At 41.3% G+C, this 21,758-nt stretch overlaps 1 protein-coding gene across 6 annotated transcripts in view; it reads left to right on the top strand.

The window, feature by feature from the left end:
• PLEKHG1 (pleckstrin homology and RhoGEF domain containing G1) overlaps window positions 1-21,758 on the top strand; it is a 247,112-nt gene that overhangs the window by 32,195 nt on the left and 193,159 nt on the right. For all 6 annotated transcript variants that reach the window (XM_056567337.1, XM_056567336.1, XM_056567340.1 and 3 more), the window contains one exon: window positions 4,548-4,694. The gene's annotated coding sequence lies outside the window, so the exon portion shown is untranslated. The remainder of the gene's footprint in view (window positions 1-4,547; window positions 4,695-21,758) is intronic.

Consider the following 21,758-nt stretch of genomic DNA (forward strand, 5'->3'; position numbering starts at 1 on the left):
ATGGATGACTGTATAGGCTCCTATGGGCAACTGCACAATTTTTCTGTTTTGTTTTTTAATTTGTAAAACACAAGGGCCATAATCAAATGTCATTAAAATGTCATTTTCTCGATTTATTTTTTTATGATTGACATATGTTGGTATTTTTGCTGTATGAAAAGCATATCGTTTACCTGTTTTAGTGGATGGTGTGACCTTACAGGATATGAATAACCCCTTCACTGCTGGGACAGATTTCAGGACATTCCATTAAAATGAACTAAAGGCCCTCTAGCTATACAGCGGACAGCATACAAATGGCTGTATTGTGTTCCATCTGCTAGGGTGAAATTGGTCCTTCTTACCAGGTGTGCTTCAGATTACTCATGCTTTCTGACCCTATCCTGTACTGCTAGTTATTAAGCTGTTGAGACTGTCATCACCAAAGTCATTTACTTTAGGCTATTGCACTGTGATTCTTGGCTCTACTTCTTGTCATGTTATGGAGGGGAGATGATATCGGCACTTTGTGTATGTTCACCGTTATTATCAATAAAATATGGATTAAATACAGGAATTCTAAAGTTGTTTTTAGGATTCCAGGATGTAAGCACCTGGAGCACAATAAGCACTTGTATAAATACAGGCAAATTGAAATTTTAATTGATATTCAAAATGTATTAAAGCTGTTTAAAAAGTTTTATGTTTTTGGTATATTTTTTTAGTTAAACATCTATGCATATTTGACATCATATGATATAGATGTATTTGATATTTTATTGCACTAATCTAAAGCATATGTTTGACTCTGATAGCCACGAACTGCTCACTGGTGTGGACATCCAAATTACTTTACTTTTAACTTCTTCATTTTTGAAATTATTGCTTCTTATAGAATGATTGAAAGTCAATTGAAAGACATTCCTTACTGCTGTATTAGCAGGATACAAGGCTTGGCTGCATGGAGACTTCTTGATGCTTCAGTTTTCAATTTTAACTATTGGGTGACAGCTGTAGTCCACAGGGTGCAATGACTTTATGCAACGCAACAGTTTCCCCTGGACTGTAGTTAATTTTGAAAAGTCACACTAAAAAAAGTCTTCTAGTATCCACAGCCTGGAGCTGGCCATACATTTTAGATAGCTGTTGGCCAATGGCTATCTCTTCTGATATCCCCCCCCCCCCCTACCACATACACATGCACACTTGGCTTGGTATGCACACTATATTAATAATGGGGAAAGGGGGAAAAGCAACTGCTGGCCACTTCTGGTAACAATGCATCACCCCCCAAAAATTGAAATTGATATGTTATAATCCAACATTTTCAAACATTCTCTCCCCCAACATCTGTCTTGGGAGTTGATCCCACTTAAATCACCAGCCAGTTTTGGTTAGCTGTTCATGACTAAATCACTGACCAGTGTGTGGACAGTTTAAGACCTCTTGCCAACCAGAGTGTGCATTGTAACTAGAAGTGAATAACCCTATAATATGCTACTACACAGTGTGGTGCTACTACTACACATGGCAGCACATGAAGTGACTCCTTAGTATGGAGCTCCGGGGGACTTTGCCATTGCACAGCTTTCTGCTCATGGCTCTGCCATACACAGTTCTGAAGAATCAGAAGCTACAATGTGGTTAACTGAGAAGGTTAAACAAAATTGTGCTTTAAGATACTGATATATATATATATATACTTGCATGTGGAAAATAATTGTTGCTGTTCATCATGTCATTCACTGCATTGGACTTGCTATGCAAAACACCCTTTGTTTATTGCAATTGACGGCAATGTTGTCTCCATCCTCTCCTCTTCAAAGACAAATCTATCTAAACAGGAAAGGCAACAATAAAGGGGACCATGGTTGGCAAGGAGTTTCCCATAACTTTTCCATATTCTCACGGTCTACATTAGCCACTTAGTTGGAAAACAGACATGTTACACACTACCGAAAAAGTGTAAAGGGAAAAAGAGAAAAATAGGGGGGCGCTCACTTGTGTAGTAGTTAGTAATATGAGTTTTCCCACCACCTCACCAACCTGGAGCAGTTTTGAGAAGAATAGGCAAAGTGCATAAATATACAGTATGCCGCACTGTGGACCCAATCCACCAACCCGAAGGAAGCAAATAACTAAGCCAGACCGTGGGTATTTTAGGTGCAGCTTAAGAAGTGTACAGTACAAGAACTTATCTACCAAAGATGATGCACATCAAGATTTATTTGTACAACAGAATAAAGCAGATAACATGTTTCAGCACTCACCTGCACCTTCTTCAGGTCACAAACTAAAACACCATCTGGCATGCTTAGTAAGAGCAAGTGTGCATCTGTGAGTGTGATCCAAAACATGTTGTCTGATTTTATTCTGTTGTACCAAGAAATCTGAAATACAATCTGCATCATCTGTAGTGGATAAGTCCTTGTGCCTTCTACAGTATTGCCTGAAAGATGTTATTTCCCCTCTCTCTCTCCTTGTAGAATGACTTTTGCTCAGGTCACAGTATGCCTAAAAAACTCACTCACAGAAGTAAACAGAGTTTTCTCCAGTCTATTGTGCTTATCCTTATTGGGCTTGCTGTAAAGTATATCACTAAATACTGTTAAGAACCGTTTGGGCAAGATAACTGTCTTCATAATAATGTACTCAATATGAAATTTAAAAAAAATTGCAATCAGAAAAGAGGAAAAAGATCATGTTTTAGTATTCGGATCTCATCAGTAAAATAAAATCTAGTGACACATTCCCTTTAAATGTCAATAACATACCGTATATACTCGAGTATAAGCCGAGTTTTTCAGCACGATTTTTCGTGCTGAAAACACCCCCCTCGGCTTATACTCGAGTGAACTCTCCACCCGCAGTGGTCTTCAACCTGCGGACCTCCAGAGGTTTCAAAACTACAACTCCCAGCAAGCCCGGAGGTCCGCAGGTTGAAGACCACTGCGGCCTTCGACATCATCCAGCCCCCTCTCACCCCCCTTTAGTTCTGTACAGTACTCACCTCCGCTCGGCGCTGGTCCGGTGCTGCAGGGCTGAGAGGAGGTGGTCCGGTGGGATAGTGGTTCCGGGCTGCTATCTTCACCGGGGAGGCCTCTTCTAAGCGCTTCGGGCCCGGCCCCAGAATAGTCACGTTGCCTTGACAACAACGCAGAGGTACGTTCATTGCCAACGTACTTCTGCGTCATTGTCAAGGCAACGCCTCTATTCCGGGCCGGAAGCGCGGAGAAGAGGCGCCCCCAGTGAAGATAGCAGCCCGGAACCACTATCCCACCGGACCACCTCCTCTCCGGACAGCCCTGCAGGACCGGACCAGCGCCGAGCGGAGGTGAGTACTGTACAGAACTAAAGGGGGGTGAGAGGGGGCTGGATGATGTCGAAGGCCGTAGTGGTCTTCAACCTGCGGACCTCCGGAGGTTTCAAAACTACAACTCCCAGCAAGCCCGGACAGCCGATGGCTGCCCGGGCTTGCTGGGAGTTGTAGTTTTGAAACCTCTGGAGGTCCGCAGGTTGAAGACCATTGAGGGAGGATGATGAGAAGAGGATGATGAAGGGGGGTGTGGGATGATGACAAGAGGATGATGAAGGGGGGGGGTGGGATGATGAAGGGGGTGGGGATGATGAAGGGGGGTGTGTGGGATGATTACAAGGGGATGATGACAAGGGGATGATGAAGGGGGGATGTGTGGGATGATGACAAGGGGATGATGAAGGGGGGGATGTGTGGGATGATGACAAGGGGATGATGAAGGGGGATGTGTGGGATGATGACAAGGGGATGATGAAGGGGGGATGTGTGGGATGATGACAAGGGGATGATGACAGGTGATGATGATGAGGGTCTGGATGATGACAGGCGATGATGATGATGATGATGAGGATGTTAATGACGGGTCTGGATGATGACGGGGGTCTGGATGATGACAGGGGGGGATGATGTATTTCCCACCCTAGGCTTATACTCGAGTCAATAACTTTTCCTGGGATTTTGGGTTGAAATTAGGGGTCTCGGCTTATACTCGGGTCGGCTTATACTCGAGTATATACGGTAGCTAATATTCCTAAACCCTAAAATGTGTAAAGAAAAAGTTGTAGATCAGCCTATATTTTCTTAGGTAAGTCTGTGTCTGGCCAGGGACAAACGGGGACAAGGGAAATGCTTTGAGATCTGGCCAGATATTTCCCAAAAATCACTTCTCATGTATGATTTCCTAAAATAGTCATTGAAAATTTTATTAAAGCAAAACACATTAGCTAAAATAAATCAAATTGTCATTCCTTGTGGTAATATTATTATACATGTTTCCATTAAACAACATTCCAAGAATAATATGAACTTCCTAGATTTTACCCTTTGAGTTGTCAGCAGAATACATGGACTGTTTACTGTCAATAAACTGTAAAATAAATCAGATTAAAAGACTATATTAACAAAGTGTTGTTATTTAAATACTCTCTTATATATAGTGAATACTGGGAATTGGTATTTATGCAATTCTTTAGTGTATGGTGCAAATGCAGAGTACCCTAAACATTCCTTTATTATATTTTCTTCCAATAAGGTATTGCCGTTGGATAGGATGCTTAGGATGTTCCCAAGGAAATGCAATACTGAGGCTAAGGACACGTATTGAAAAGAATACCTTCTCTAGACCACTTACATCCTTCTACTGAAAAATGCTGACTTTTCATTCACTCGGATTTGGACTGTAAGTATAAGATCCTTCCTATGGAAAAAAATAAATTATTTTACAATACTAGGACTGAAGAAAGGCCTTGTGGGCCTATGTTATTTATATTGGAATCAAATCAACCTATTTTGCTGAGTGTATAAGGGGGTGTGTATGTCACACACATTAATTAACCCTAGGCTTCCAGTAATAAACAAGTATAAAATAATCTTAGTAACAAGGGCAAACTCACAGACCTCAACATGTTTTTTGGTTAAAAAAAATGACCTTCCTCTGGGAGCATGTTATTTTACCAAAACATATGTTGGGACTGGTGCCCCCGTGGCTTCCTGGCAGATTGGTGGTATGCACTGCACTTCATGGCTTATACCTGTTTGCATTTTGCACTTTTTATTGTCTTAGCCTACAGGCTTTAGTATAGTGCTGTTGCCCTTTCTATATTCTTAATACTTGCATTGTGTTTTTGTATGTAGCCTTGATACACCAATTGCTTCATGTACTAGTGTATGGTTATACTGCCCGCTACTACCACATAAGCATTAGTTGATGTGTACGTTCTTTATGTATTTTTATGATTTTATTGTTTTTGTGTACTAAAAAGAACTATATTTTTATACTATTATCTTAGCCTTGGGTAAACTTCCTTGTAGGTTTTTCTGTTTATTTACATTGGGTAGACTCTGTATTTAATATGAAGAAAGCAAATTGAGTAAAATTTGTCCAAAGTGGTTGACGTTTCATCATTAAAATATGATAGTATCCATTACAGTTCATTTCATCAGTATTTAAGCATTGGCTCTGCTGTAAAACCTAAAGCGATACATTCCAGAGACCCTGAAAATATCTCCACATAAACATGACGTTCAGGCATTCTGGGCATAATTTGAGAGTTTCATATGTAGCCTAGAGGACTTCATGATTCTGTAGACTTCATAACAACATAGTAACAGTCCCAACCTCCTGGTATATTTATACCACATGAAGGCAGAAGAAAGCGCATAACCTTGCCTCCAGGTGCACAGGCTTTGATAAGCCAAATGCAATGTTGTACAGCAAAGCTTGAAACTTGAACACATTTTGCCTAAGGATATATTAATTTCGAAACTATGCAAGGAAAAGCACTTTAATGACTTGGTAAGGTCGTGAACAAATCCTACACTATTACACTACCGGGATAAAAATAACTACAGCTCTTTATAGTTTCTTTTGGATACATTATTTTTTCCAGTATTTATATAACCGTTTCTTGTTCCAGTTTAAGCTTTAACAATTATTCAGCCATCTCAGGCCTATATCCGGCCTGTGAAATAGTAGCCAAGATTATAGGGTTAAAATGATTTTAAAGCTTGCAGTACAATCATGAGTTAACCATGTATCAACTGGGAATTGCTCAGCTGGCACAATGTGGCTCATCTAGAGTAACCAGAGTGGAGCAAAAATTGGCTTTGCATACAGTATGCTAGCAGAACCATATATTCCTCTCTGGCCAAATACGTGCATCCTGTTACAACACAATGCCTTAGGCTTTTGCCATTATAAATGCACATTCTACTTGTCTTCTACTTGTTTCTTTATTTGATTGGTGGCCAGTACTCAAGAGTTGTTGAGGCACTTCTTCAGCTTTTGATATAAATAAAGAAAACTTGGGGGGGAGGGGGGGTCCTCTAGGCAGTGAAGGGATCTGACTTGTGAAGGCCCAATGGCTTTTTCCGAACGTTCCCAAAATTCTACCTTTAGGAGGTTGCAATAGGATTGATGTCCTGAAAAGTGATGAAATAGCTTTTGTAGGGATTCATTTTGTTAAACCCAGATAAAAATGTTCTCTTTTTGAAAACAAAATAGGTAAAATACAGGTCAGACCACTGCGCAATGCTTTGGCCCTATTGCTTTGTGTTGTAGTATGATAGTTTTCTATGGGCTTGTTCTGCAGCCACACTGCTGTACAATGCTCTGCTCAAATTGCCATGTTTGTTGGTATAAAATCTTTCTGGAATCAGTAGTTCCACGGTGAGTTGCTCTTTTCACTGCTCACCTTTCTCTCCAAGATGGCGGCTGCAACGCAGTGCATAGGGTATTTTTTTACATTCTTATTAGCAGCTCTCCAATCTGGGTCATAAAGTTAGAGGTTCCGAGTAGGAATCCTGTTTTCTGGTTTAGTGTTGCTCGCGAATATTCGCAATTTGAATATTCGCGAATATAGCACTATATATTCGAAGTTACGAATATTCGTTTTTTTTTCACAGTACACATCACAGTGATCATCCCTCTCTGCTTCCAGCTTGTGTGGTCTAAAGAAGGCTCTAATACTACTGTGTGAGACCGCTGGGCGAATATTCGCATATGCGAATATTCGCGAATATTGCTCCCTCCCTTCTGCTTCTATCAAGTTACACTGGTATACTTGCTATAAAGTTAATACATTTTCACATATGCGAATTTTCGCATATGCGACTTTACGTATATGCGAAAAAACACAAATATTACGAATATGCGAATTTAGCGAATATATGATGAATATTTGTCCATATATTCGCGAATATTCGCGAATTTGAATATGGCCTATGCCGCTTAACACTAGTCTTTATGCCATTATAGGGCAAAAGGACAGGGCTTGTTTGGATGGGGCAACTCTTTTAATAGTCTCCAATGTTGAACTTGGCTAAAGCAGATTAATTGATTTTTGTACTTTCCCTGTAGAGCACTATCCTTCTGCTTCTCATCTTATCCTTCTGTTTGTATTTCTACTTCTCATGTAATTGTGGATTATCTAAATTTTAAAGAGTACCTGTCATTAGATACATATTTTTTTCACCGTTCCTATTTATGCCCCTTATACCGCCTTTATTTTTTATTTTCATGCTTTTTTCCTATTTATTCATTGTCCGTCTTTGGCTCACTGTCTGCGAGCTCTGGCATTCTGGAGGGGGCGTTCCCTGGTTGGCGCAACATTATCTAAAACCCTTCCGGGGAGAACTTCCGCCCTATCTCTTCAATGCTGCACTCACACTCGGGAGTGCAGCATAGAGGAGGCAGCCAACTGCGTCAGGCGTACTCCCCTGCTCTCTGCACGTGTAATACTGAGAGGAGGGAGATCGGAGCAGACCTGCCACCATGCCATGCACAGAATTCACTTTCTTCTGCATGATAGACAGGGCAGAGAGCGAGTGCTGTTCTGAAATCAGGTCCCGCCCGCATTTACGGATTTTGGTTTCCGCCAAGCCAGCAGGAGATTAAACCTGCAGAGGATGGGGGACCAGACTGTGGGCAGAATCTGAGAGGGAGCCCCGTGGTGGCCAGAATTTTAGGTATAAAAAAAAAACAACAAAGACTTTATTTTGGCTGATGGAATAAATTACAATGTTTACAGAAATCTCGTGAACTGTAACATATCAAAACCTTTGCATAATGACAGTGGCCATTTAAGGCTTGTGTAGAGTAAAGAACCGCACTATGACTCTGTAATGGTGGTACAGACTTATAAAATTATGTGAAGCGTTTCTAGGCATTCCTTTATGTTCAGATTTTCTAATTTGACTCCTGCATAAAGATTGTTTGCAACAACAAAAAATTCCTTCTTGCAAAAGAACCCCGCAGAATCCAAGTCATGGCTCATGCTGTGTAGGATCAATGTTCACAGCACTATACCTTGTTGGGGCATCTGAGGCCACAGGCAAAGTTAAATTCTACTGCTGTTCTATTTTTATATTATTCTTGCTTCTGAATTGAATCAATTTTGTTACAATATTTATCAAGAGCAGATTTAAAGAAAAATGCTGAACACAACAAGAAAATGTCACCTTGGTGGTTGAGTCATTGTTCTATAGGACGACAGCTAAATATGGCCAATGGCAGGTAGTACTTGCTGATTCCACACATTTTGTACCATTGGCTTTCAAATACTGCAGAGAATTAACAGCTGCTGTAACCAAAGACGGCAAAAGTGCAGTCTTGAGAATGTACACATGGCTCACTAAATTCAAGAATCTAAAAATGTCATTAAAATCAACATATTATCAGTACTGAACAAGTTCACTGCTACTCACTATAATCATCTGAGATCAGTACAATGTAGATACAGTAAAAAAAAATAGTACAAAGCAGATCAGCAAAGCTTAAAGGGATTTAAGATATTTTTATAGCTATATAGTAATAGGACTTAAAGGGGTACTTCGCTGCCCTGTGTCGGAACCACTCCCCAGCGTCTTGAAGTTTATTGTTCCGGACGCTGTGTGCGGGCTTCCGTGTTCAGGGCTGCCCCTCGTGACGTCACGCCCGCCCCCTTCATGACGTCACGCCCGCCCCCTCAACGAAAGTCTGTGGGAAGGGGGCGTGACGGCCATCGCGACATCACGAGGGGCGGCCCTGAACACAGAAGCCCGCACACAGCGTCCGGAACAATAAACTTCCGGACACTGGGGAGCGGAGCTTCCGACACAGGGCAGCGGAGTACCCCTTTAACTAATAACATAAAGAGTACCTGTCATGATCTTGTAACATTTTATAATCTTCCCAGTTCACTGCCCCCATCATGATAAACCACCCCCTGCCTTTATTTTTATTATTTATTAGTTTTCTACCTTGATATTGTTCTGTATTTTCTGCTCAGTCTCAGTCAGATTGACAGACTGGGAAGGGACATTCCCCAGCAGGTGTGACATCATCTGAAGCCCTACAGGGGAGAACTTTCTCCCTCACTCTGCAGCACACAGCCCAGAGCAGTTCAGTGTGAGATGAACTATGATTGGCTAAGGCTGCACACATCCCCCTCAGCACTCCAGATTGCATTTCCTGATTTTGGACTTGTCAGGCCAGCAGGAGTCCAAAATCTGTGCAAAAGACACCCGGGGGGGGGGGGGGGGGGGTAGCTCTAGATAAGTAGGAAGGCACCTAGTGGCAGCTTTTTTCATACAAGGCCAGTAATATAAATGACGCACGACAGATGGCATATCCAGGTACAGATTTTTTTTTTCTGGGCTTCCTGGCCTTAAAGCTGTGCCTCTGTACTTTAACATACATGTAGCTGCATTAGATGCATTCATAGTTCCTTATGGGAAAAAAAAAGTATCTTGTTTACAGAAAAAGATGTAAATAAATAAACAACCAACAGCCCTATGTCAGTAAATATAGACCCCCTTCATCAAACTGACAAAACACTGTATATTTTATATAATCATACACTTATCTTTATTTGGAAAAATCCGTCATTATCATTTGAATGGAGGGTTCGTCTGTAGTATATATCACTTCATAGTTAAAGGGGTATTCCAGCCCCAAAACCTTATCCCTGAGTCACAAGATAGGTGCTAAGTATCCGATCATGGGGACCCCTGGGACCTCAACAGTCTCCAAAACAGGTTTTGACTCTCCTCGCTGGATGAAGCGAAGAATCACCACATGCTCCTTGCATTGTTTATGGGAGCACCAAAGATATCTAAGTACAACACATCAGACACATGTGGATAGAGGATGAGTTATAGGAGCTGAAATACCCCTTTAGGCAGATATGATATTGAGGACCCCCAATCAGAGCTGTGTTGATGCCTATATTGGTTGTTGCCCACCTTCCCCAAAAACTGATATAGCTAGAAAAACAAAATTAAAAGAAGTCTACACCAGTTATGACAACATTAAACTGGTGGTATTGCTGGAAAGAGAGGGTTATTGTGTAATTAATGCTAATATTAGTATCTTGATGTGCTGCGTTGCTGTCCATAAAAACCTTTTTAATATGCAAATGAGCTTTTTGGTGTATGACTGTATCTCTAAGAGCACCGCTATGCTATTTATAAACACACAGAATGTAATTTGTCTTTAGATTTTAAGGATTTTTGAAGATAGAGGAATGCAGCTCCGCAGTAAAGAGGTCTACTCAATGATGACAGTTGTAAAGTGAAGCAGCCACATGCTACTGCTATTTCAGATCCAGCCAAGAGATCACTTGCACTGGACATAGCTGATAAGTGTTCCTATTATGCTTGTTTAAAACTTGGCACCCACCTCTAGAGCAGCTATCTAGTTCTTTGCCAGCTGGTTAGGAAGACTTTTCAGTGGATGTGGGATATGGGCTCTGGGCCTGGTGGAGTTGGAACACTATCAATATGACCTAGCCTGTCATGGAATGATAAATGCAAGATCCTTTCTCTCCCGCGAGGACATGAACTTGGATTTATATAACAATTGATTGACCTCTAAAACGAACCTAATAGCTGTCACTCACACACAAGCACAATGTTAACAAGACTGGAGGAACACACATTGGATTGTTCTGCCGTCTTTCATGGCAGCACTACACGGCTGTTTTCTATACCACATTTCAAGTTTTTATTTCAATAGCAATTCCATGGTTTTACATTGAGACTTTGTAATGACTAGGCTGCCTTTATATCAGGCGTGGCACATGCTTTCTACAATCTAAAAAAAATCAATAAACCCAAAACACCAACAATACACAACTACATTACAAAATGTGGGGAGATAGAGATGATATTTCTTTATGAAGCTTCTCTTGGTCATTGTGATGAAATAATCTACTGTGGAAGCATGAGTGTTAGTGATGATAATACTGGTGATATTGTCATTTAGCCTGCATTTAATCTATGATAGAACTCAAAGACAACAGTATTACTACATTGTCTTACCTCAGTTCAAGCTAAATGCCCCTAGACTTTACAGGGTATTGTGTCATTAGCATATCGGAAACCATTATGGACATTACTAAAAGAGCCTACAAATGATGCTAAAAGTTGCTCACATGGGAGAATTACAATGGAATATTACTTAAATAAGGTTGTCCTGTCGCACAAAATTGTGTAGTGTAAGCAATTTTAGAAGAATTTAAAATGCATTTGTGTTCGGGGCTCCATACGTGTACTAGTGACAGGAAAGATTGCCTACATACCTATACAAGATCTTACCCTAGCATAGCGGTCTGAGTTGTGCCATAACCGCGCAATGAGGGCACGCCTATAGAGGGCATGCACTATAGTGAAGGAATAAAATAAGGGAGGGTTGGGAGGGTTCCACAAACGACACGTGCTCCGCCCCTGTAGGAGAGGGGGAAGTTATATACACACGCCCCCACCTGTTCCCAATAAGCCCCACCTGGAAGTGCAGGGAGCGATAACTACTTCTGCCCCTCACACAAATACAGCCCTGCGGGCTTTATACTTAACATACATGGTTTTATAACATTAATACTCCAAAGTGGTGGAAAGGTTATATTGGGCGCTCATTGCTGCCATAAATACTCTAAGGCTATGTTCACACGATGGACATTTCGGATGGATTTCCACATCTAATTCCGCATTTCATTTCCGCATTTCGAGCCAATATACTTCAATAGGATTCTGCTGTCCCCATTCACACAGTAGACTTTCTGCATTGATCTTTTCGCTGCGGAAATTCTGCTTTCCGCATTCCGCATAAAGAAAGGTCCTACCCTAAATTTGTGCGGAATTCTGATACAGAATCCAGTAAAGTCATGGGGCTTTTTTTCGCCACCAAAATTCCATGTCTGCATCATTTGCCCGGAATTCCGCATCCTTATGCAGAAATTCTGACGTGTGAACATAGCCATTGGCTATGTTCACATGGCAGAATTTCTGCACATCCTCACCAATTCTGTGTCCTCCTTTCTTTGGGTGGTTTCTAGCTTGTGCAGATTTTGTGCTGAATCGATGCAGATTCTGTGCGGAAATTGTGGGGTGTAAATGGGAGTGCGGAATCCCATTGAAGTCTATCGTGCTTCAATTTGATGTGGTATCAGCATGCAGAATCAATGCGGAATTCCGTATGCACAATTCTGCCATGTGAATATAGCTTAAGGGCTCATTTAGGCTACGTTTTCACGCCAGAATGTCGGCACAGAAAATCTCTGTGCGGACATTCCAGACACTGTGGGCTGACGGTAATATGCTGGTGCTAGGACCATCTCATAGATGGCTATGCATTCCGTGCCGACTCTGCACAATGTGTGAACATGGCCTCACACTAAGGAGATTCCATCTGAAGTGGGCGCTGGCAAAACAAGTATGCACTAGGAATGCTCTGAAATGCGCTGTCTCAATAGATGGCAATGCATTTCAGAACAGATTCTTTCAAAAGAATGGGCATTTTTTTCTCCAGAGTGTGGAATTTCTATGTGAAGACGATCCATGACTAAGATCCAAGTGACCGAAACGCGACTTATGTGACTTCTGGTTCTGTGGATACTATTTTAATATTTTAATGTCATAATAAAGGATCAAGTGTTATGGAATTCCTCCAGGTTGAACTCTTTCTTTATGTTCTTCATTATGATCACTAATATGTTGGTGACGAAATACCATGAACATGCCATCAAAAGGAGAATAGTTGTTCCTAAACTTACATAACTTTCACAGTCAAATGGCCCTACAACACCACCCCTGCCCTTCAAAAGCTTTGGGAGGCCACCCTGTTCTTTGGCATCTGCCTAAGCTGCTAGAAGGTGGAGCAGAGGGCTGTAGGGTCAATTACGTTTCTATACATTCTATGTTTATTGGCCACAATGCCTTTGTCCTGCGCAGTCCATTGAAATACTTCCACCTTTCTGTACTGCTAATGTCTTGCTCTGTATAAAGTAGAACTGGGACAAATTATAATTCATGCTGCATCTTTAACTCTGCAAGAACAATAAGAATACTTTGTAGGGGATTAGGCCTATTAATATTAACATCTTATTAAAAGAAAGCCATAACAACCATGATGAGAGCCACATGTAGATCATTTCTTTACTATGTTGTCATTTATAACTAATTGTATCACCAATTCACACATCACTTTAATAGCTTCCATGTCTTTATATACACAAGCTTAATATACTTGTCAGATGCTCTTTAAATGCAGAAAATGAAAATAAACCTAAGATATTCGGGAAATATTATATGAATACTCATTCCCCCATCCTCGGTGACTCCGACTATGCTTGGCTACAGTCCACAAATAACTGATTGCAATTGATATGTGGGTCCTGGCCCTCCGGATGCCATGCACTGAAAACTTTCATTCAGAGTCAGGAAATCATATTTTCTACAACATGTAGTTTCTTTCCATATGGTCTGCCAGTGAATGAGACCACTGTTTTACCAGACGACAAGAAAAGGGAACATTTATTTTATTAAGCTTAATAGTATACCTTAGTCTGTAACAAAAGCAAGATGTCTGAAAGCAGGACAGGGCTAAGTCACAGACTGTGGGAAAAGGTTTACCTGTGTGGATGCTAACAATTTTTGTTATTATTTAAAATAATCAGTATAGTGATTTTATTAGAAATATCCCATTGGCGTGTATGGGAATAATACTTGTCTCAGAATGTGAAGAGAATGCAGAGACTAGTAGACACTTCTTCAATCTCTGTTATATGGTTATTGTTGATCACTTTTGTAGGACGTTCCTTCTTCTCCTTCTTCTTCTTCTCCTTGGCTGACGTTCAGTCCTCTGTTTGAAAAAAGGTTTTCCAGCTGCTGCAGAACATCCTACTACATACCTCAAATGTTGCAGACTTTAAAAAGGACAAGGTTGTTTCATATCAATCGGTCACTGGATAGAAACCTCCTTCTTGCACTTTAAAAAGGAGTGGGGCAGCAGTGTAGGTGTGTAAGAAAGAGTTCTAAGGCCTCATGGATAGATTGGTCATGGAAATTCTTAACCACTTTATAGAGTAGTATATAACATCCAAGAAAGGGACAGAAGGCACAGTCTTACTATATTCTGCCTGTAGTAATAATATATTCGCACAGTCTAATAAGTGTCCAGTGGCCGTAGCTGATAATGTATGTACTGGTGGGGTGCTAAGTTTTTTGAAAAAGTAGCATGCAATCCAAAAATATCAAAGAAAGGTGAACTTGCACTCACCAACCATGTAGTAAACTTTAATCCACGGGACCTCCGTGCGGCAGGGAGACTTTGGGATGGGAGCGCTCAGAGGCTAACAGCTGTTTCCGCACACACCTCCGGAAGGCCGGAAGAAGCACACAGGTGTGTGTGAAAATGGCTGTTAACCTCTGAGCGCTCCCATCCCAAAGTCTCCCTGCCGCACGGAGGTCCCGTGGATTAAAGTTTACTACATGGTTGGTGAGTGCAAGTTCGCCTTTCTTTGATATTTTTGGATTATTTTATAGAGTAGTCATTCATAGAACAGGGTACATTGTGCCATATATTTTATATTTAAACACACAATCATATAATGAGATAAGGTGATAGAGGTCTCTCCTACTATCAATATGTCTATCTAGCATAATTCAGCAGTGTACCCCTATGCTCTATGCAATTTGAACATTCAGAGATTGCATGGTGACTGGGTCACCCTCCTTTTTACCTGATCTCCCCTAGTTATAAAACATGTCTGGACTATTGTATAAATTAAGCTCTTTTTGCCTTTTGTCTTAACCCCATCCCTCACAGTTTGTAAGTTCTCCCCAGCAGGGCCCTCACTCGGCTAGTTTACTCCTTGGGGAAGGGGGCGGGGAGAATAGTGTATACATTATACAGCCATCTATATGGCTGTAAAATGTATACAGTAAGAGAGTAATACTTACCATCTCATTGCTGTTTCTGGCCTCTTCTTGTGTAGCCTAGCCTCTATCGATGACCTCAAGGGGCGGGGGGGGGGGGGGGGGGGAGGGGAGCTACACAAGAAGAGGTTCAGACCAGCAATGAGATGGTAAGAATTACTTTCTTCACTGTATACATTATGCAGTCATATAGATCGCTGCATAATGTATACACCTCTCCCCATAAGGAGTTAACTAGTGTTGCTCAACAGCACTAATTAACGCCTTCCTTGCTGGGCTGGGTTGCACTCGCAGTTGACAGCTCAGCTCCAACATTGTCAGGTTCATGCAAGCCAAACATGCCAATGTTTGATAGTTCATTGAGCCATGAACCCCACGAATTTCGGATCAAACATAGGTTCGGGGGGCTCAGCTCACGCAACTCTACTTGTATCATTTTAGATTGTGTACAAGTCATGGGCTATGGTTTTGTAAAATGAACCTTAGAAGGAATGAGATTTCTAAGCATTTTTTAAAACTGGCAATATTAAAGGATGTTGAATAGTCTGGGGATATTAAGTTAATAAACTTTATACTAAAATATACAACATATTGGCTAAAAGGTGACTCCATGCTCAATCCTTTCCAACAATCTCCCTTAATGGCCTGTGTGTTATGACGCACCAAAACAGTCATCATTTTATTTACACCATATTGTTTTTCTGCAGGTCACTAAAGGTAATGGTTATATTCCAAGTTTCACTGTAACATTGTAGTATGTCAGGAGCAGACCTGTTTTTTGTTAGAATACACTAACATCATCTTTAAGTCCCATAACATAAAGCCTACAGAGAGGTCATAGCGTATTAAAGCTTCACAGACTTCTAAGGTTTAGAAAGAATTGTTTATAGATGGCCTGTTTTTACCCCAAAATAGTGTCACTCTTGTCTATGGGCTGTGTTTGGTATTGCTGCTCAGCCCTATTCCTGTAAAGAAAGTGAAGATGTAGTACAACACACAGTCATTGGACTAGAGTGATGCTTTATCCTAAAAAGGCAGACCATTTTTTTATTTCTTACAACTTAATTTAACAACATGTTCTTTTAAGCAACTGGTTTGTCCCTCACATAACCATTATTTACATAGTAATTCCCATCCCTGAACCCCCGGCCCACTGCTCACCACATGCAGGCAGAGTCTGAACAGAGAAATGGTCAGGATTACTGAAACAGCCAAACTCCAATACTTTGTAACTATTTTTCTAATTCCCACAGAAGTGAAGGGTGGAATTGAAATAATCTTGTTTGTTATGTTCTGCTGTTCCTGTAAATCGACTGCATCAGGAAGGGATGGTGTGATAAACCATTTTATAAAGTAAACACAATATTCTTCTTTGGGTCTATGTCCTTGTTTAAAGAGACTCAGTGTATGAAGCTTTATCCAGGTCTGCATACAAAAGACTTTAGGATCTATTCACACGGCAGAATTTCCGCTCATCCGCCCCAATTCCGCATCCGCTTGTGAGGATTTGAGGATTTGTGTTGTATTGATGTGGAATTGGTGCGGAATTAGAGATGAACGAACTTACAGTAAATTCGATTCATCACGAACTTCTCGGCTCGGCAGTTGATGACTTTTCCTGCGTAAATTAGTTCAGCCTTCAGGTGCTCCGGTGGGCTGGAAAAGGTGGATACATTCCTAGGAAAGAGTCTCCTAGGACTGTATACACCTTTTCCAGCCCACCGGAGCACCGGAAAGCTGAACTAATTTATGCAGGAAAAGACATCAACTGCCGAGCTGAGAAGTTCGTGACGAATCGAATTTACTGTAAATTCGCTCATCTCTATGCGGAATCCAAGCAGAAATTCTGTAGAAGTGTGAATGGGAGTATAGACTCCCATAGAAGTGTATTGGGCTTTCATTTGAGGAGGAATTCGTCAAGCAGAATTCCGCTTGAGGAAATTCTGCCGTGTGATGGCGGAAGACCACAGCCGTCATGTCCCCTCCATTCGTGTCTATGGAAGGGGGTGGGACATCTATGTACTAGCCGTCATGCCCCCTTCCATAAACGTGAATGGAGGGGGCATAGTGTGTCGTCATGAACACAGAATCCCCAAGATTCAGTGTTCAGAACGCTGCGGTGCCGGACCGGAGATCAGATATCTTATTCCCTTGTCCTTTACATAGGGGATAAAATGTCTGGGGCTGAGTACCCCTTTAATGCACCTTTATTTAAGTGCAGTTAGTTTTTAAACAAGCTATTAGTTGCCATGGGTTACCACATGTCACTGTAACTTTGACATTAACTGAGCCTTAAAACCACTTTAAAACTACTTGAATGCATTCCTAGGTGACCCCAGCAGTGGTATACAGGGCTTTAAAGCTCTTAGACAGGGATTTGTGGGTTATTGCACAAATTATTTTGAAAAGTTCTGCAAGCCCGGTAAACAAACTTTTCAAAAAATTTGCTCAACTCTATTTGTAGCCTTACTTCTATGCATGTGATGAAAATGACATCATATGACCTTTTGACATAACAGACATTTTATTGGGTGTTTGTTGCAAGCCGCATTATGCTACAATTTAACTCACATGATAACATTAAGTTGAATAAATGAGGTTTGACATTGAATAGCGGAGGTCCTCAGTACTTTGGTTAGTGGCGGCTGCAGGGCACTTACCCAATTTTCTCTCTCTGTATTCCAGTATTATAAGTTAACTTCATAAGTTTATAAGATGTAGAACTGTAGCCATTAGTTCTGACTATTTCCATCGTTCCTCGTATAGCTGCACACAGGGCAGTCTATGTCTTTCTGTTCTGATCACATCATTACATGACTATAATAAAAACGTATGCTCAGGAATTTCCTTCTGTAGCCAAAATCACTTTGCACTATTCATACTTGTATTTGTCACATTTTAGACTGTTCAGTCTGTCAAAGAAATTGTGCAGTAAAAGAACCTATTGTATGTGTATCCATTTACCAAGTTCAATACCATATGGTTTCAGTAAGAAATGAAACATGAAAATTTGATGGAATCCAACCAAAGCAAACAGAGGGGTCAGGTTCAATTGAGCCGCAATTATAAAATGTCTTATTTGTTTTCTTTTCCTAGTCCTGGGATAATTAACAATGGGACATTTGTTAAACAGTAGTCCTAGTCATGAACTAAAAGGATAGATAGATAAATAAATAGATAGATAGATAATAGATAGATGATAGATAGATAGATGATAGATAGCTAGATAGCTAGTTAATATATAGATAATAGATAGGTAGATAGAGGATAGATAAATAGATATTACATAGATGATTGATAGATAGACATTACATAGATGAGGAGGAGGGGTAGATTGGTCACAATCTTAGTCTGGGACTTGCTCTGTCTGATTGTTGTTTTGGAAGAGAGGCAGCTGAAAGAGAGTTGTAAAACAGGAGATATCTGCTCTGCGGAGTGAATCTGTGGAGCTGGAGTGACTTGTGTGAGTACTTACATTTGCACATAGAGGGATCACTGAATTTTAAACAGCCTTTTCACTTTTTTTTTCTCTACTCTGCCTCTAGGGGGAGGGGTAGATTGGTCACAGTTGCTTAAATCTTAGTCTGGGACTCAATTGCTGAACGTGCTCTGTCTGAGTGTTGCTTTGGAAGAGAGGCAGCTGAAAGAGAGTTGTCAAACAGGAGTTTGAAAGCAGTAGTTTGAGATCCCTGTAAGTGTTACTTTCCTTACACTGTGGGGACTTTAAACTCACAAGGTTTACTGAGAATTTAATTGTAATATTTACTGTCTTTTTTGGGCTGTTAATCTGTGAAATCCCCATAACTAGATTGCCTCCATGTTGGAAAATGCAGTCCAGTGTACATGTTGCGCGATGCATGCAATCCTTGAACAGCAGTTTGAGGGTGCATATTGTTGTGCGAGATGTGTGCGAGTTGTTCATGTGGAAGCCCAGATCCTGGATCTAGAGGAGCAACTGGCAACACTAAGACGCATTGACACCTTGGAGAGGTGCAGATGAGGGGGATGCCATTTCAGAGCTAGGAGTACTGCAGCAAGATACTGCCTCTGACCACCAGGGGGGTTTCTGCTCCAGTAAGGAGGGAAGTAGGAGTACAGGGAAGGCAAGACAGGTACTGGTAGTGGAGGACTCTATTATTAGGGGGATAGAGAGGGAGATCTGTCACAAAGACCGGGATCGCCGAACAGTGTGTTGTCTACCTGGCGCTCGAGTTCTGCACATAGCGGATCGGGTTGACAGGTTGCTGGGTGGGGCTGGAGAAGACCCAGCGGTCATGGTACATATCGGCACAAATGACAAAGTAAGAGATAGGTGGAGTGTCCTTAAAATGATTTCAGGGACTTAGACCGCAAGCTTAAAGGGGTACTCCGCCCCTAGACATCTTATCCCCTATCCAAAGGATGTCCAATCACGGGGGTCCCACCGCTGGGAACCCTCGGGATCTCGGCTGCAGCACCCCACTGTCATTACTGCACAGAGCAAAGTTGCTCTGTGAGTAATGACGGGCAGTACAGGGGCCAGAGCATCGTGATGTCACGGCTCCGCCCCTCATGACATCATGGCCCACTCCCTCAATGCAAGTCTATGGGAGGGGGCATGGCGACCATCACGCTCCCCCCCATAGACTTGCATTAAGGGGACGGGCCAAGACGTCACGAGGGGGCGGAGCCTTGAAGTCAAGAGGCCTCTGTATCGCCCGTCATTACGCACAGAGCGAGTTTGCTCTGTGCAGTAATGACAGCGGTGGCTGCAGCAAAGATCCCAGAGGTCCCCAGCAGTGGGACCCCCGCAATCAGACATCTTATCCCCTATCCTTTGGATAAAGTTTTGCACATAGGGAAGAAAAATCCAGGCTGGGATTATGTATTAAATGGGAGCACACTTGGGACGTCTGATGTGGAAAAGGACTTAGGGGTCTTAGTTAACAGTAAATTTAGCTGTAGTGACCAGTGTCTGGCAGCTGCTCCCAAGGCAAATAAAATCATGGGGTGCATCAATAGGGGCATAGATGCCCACAACAAGGAAATAATTTAACCACTATACAAATCACTAGTCAGACCACACATAGAATACTGTGTACAGTACTGGGCACCAGTGTACAAGAAAGATATGGTGGAGCTGGAGAGGGTTCAAAGACGGGCAATCAGAGTAATACGGGGATTGTGAGGACCACAGTACCCAGAAAAATTATCAGAATTGGGGTTATTTAGTTTAGAAAAAAGGAGACTTAGGGGAGACCTAATAACTATGTATAAATATATCAGGGGACAGTGCAGAGATCTCTCCCATGATCTATTTATACCCAGGACTGTATCTATAACAAGGGGGCATCCTCTACGTCTAGAGGAAAGAAGGTTTCTACACCAGCACAAACAGGGGTTCTTTACTGTAAGAGCAGTGAGACTGTGGAATTCGCTGCCAGAGGAGGTGGCATGATGAACTCTGTAAAAGAATTTAACCCCTCAAATGCCATGATCAGTACAGATCACGGCATCTGAGGCAATGCGCATGTTTAAATAGATGATCGGATTGCCTGCAGCGCTGCCGCGGGGATCAAATCATCTGTAATGGCGGACAAAGGTACCCTCACCTGCCTTTGTCCATCTCCCGGTGTCTCCTGATCTGGTCTGAGATCGAGCAGACCAGAGCAGAAGATAGCCGATAATACTGATCAGTGCTATGCCCTATGCATAGCACTGAACAGTATTAGCAACCAAATGATTGCTATAGATAGTCCCCTATGAGAACATAAAAAGTGTAAAAAAAAGTAGAAAAATCCCTTCCCCTAATAAAAATGAAAATTGTCCGTTTTTCCTATTTTACCCCCAAAAAGCGTAATTTTTTTTATTATAAACATATTTGGTATCACCACATGCGTAAATGTCTGAACTATCTAAATATAATGTTAATGATCCCGGACGGTGAACGGCGTAAATGTAAATAATAAAAAAAAAGTTCAAAAATGCAGCTTTGTTGTCACATTTTATTCCCCCAAAAAATTATAAAAAATGATCTAAAAGTTTTATATATGCAAATGTGGCATCGATAAAAATTACAGATGACGGCACAAAAAATTAGCCCTCATACCGCCCTATATACAGAAAAATGAAAAAGTTATAGGTGGTCAAAATAGGGCAATTTTAGATTACTTATTTTTTTTTAAGCAGTACAAAAATATATAATGATCTAGCCATGGGTATCATTTTAATTGTATTGACCCACAGAATAAAGAACACATGTTATTTCTACCATACAGTGTGAAAACGAAACCCTCCAAAATGTGCAAAATTGTGGTTTTCATTTAAATTTCCTTCCTAATCAAATATTTTTTTGGGTTAGCCGTACATTTTATGGTAACTTGAGAGGTTTAATTACAAAGTACAATTGGTTATGCAAAAAACAAGCCCTTATATGGGTCTGTAGATGGAAATATAAAGAGTTATGGATTTTAGAAGACGAGGAGGAAAAAACGAAAACGCTAAAATAAAATTGTCCTGGTCCTTAAGGTCAAAATGGGCTTGGTCCTTAAGGGGTTAATGGTGCAAGTGA

Source organism: Hyla sarda, chromosome 3 (genome assembly GCF_029499605.1).
Source record: "Hyla sarda isolate aHylSar1 chromosome 3, aHylSar1.hap1, whole genome shotgun sequence".
Taxonomy (NCBI): domain Eukaryota; kingdom Metazoa; phylum Chordata; class Amphibia; order Anura; family Hylidae; genus Hyla; species Hyla sarda.